Source organism: Octodon degus, unplaced genomic scaffold (genome assembly GCF_000260255.1).
Source record: "Octodon degus isolate 3935 unplaced genomic scaffold, OctDeg1.0 scaffold00016, whole genome shotgun sequence".
In the NCBI taxonomy this organism is placed as follows: domain Eukaryota; kingdom Metazoa; phylum Chordata; class Mammalia; order Rodentia; family Octodontidae; genus Octodon; species Octodon degus.
Window position 1 is genome coordinate 403744 of NW_004524592.1, and position 463 is coordinate 404206.

A 463-nucleotide genomic window follows, 5' to 3' on the forward strand; every position below is an offset into this window, starting at 1 on the left:
TTTCAAACACTAAAGGAAAACAATCTTCAATCCAAATTGATATACCTTGCAAAACTCTTTCCAAACTGATAGAGAAATAAGATACTTCCATGACAAAGAAAATCTGAGGAAATTTATGACCGTCACGCAAGCACTGCTAAATATTTTGAAGGACATTCTAGAAAGAGGTAACAAGTTCTGCAATTCCATGAGTCCCAACAAAAGGAATCCACCACTCATGGCAAACAATTAAATGAGGGAGGGAAAAACAAAGAGGGCATGCCAATAATAGGAAAATAACATGAAAGGAGAAGTCAATACATTTAAATTATAAAGTCCAGCTAGATAGCTCAGCAGACTAAGCACCTGCTTAGTCAAGCACAGGGACTGGGATTCCATCCCCAGCACCACATACCATGCCAGTCCAACCCCCAGGTGTGCTAAGCTGGCCACCAAGTGTAGTGGCACACGCTTGTAATCCCAG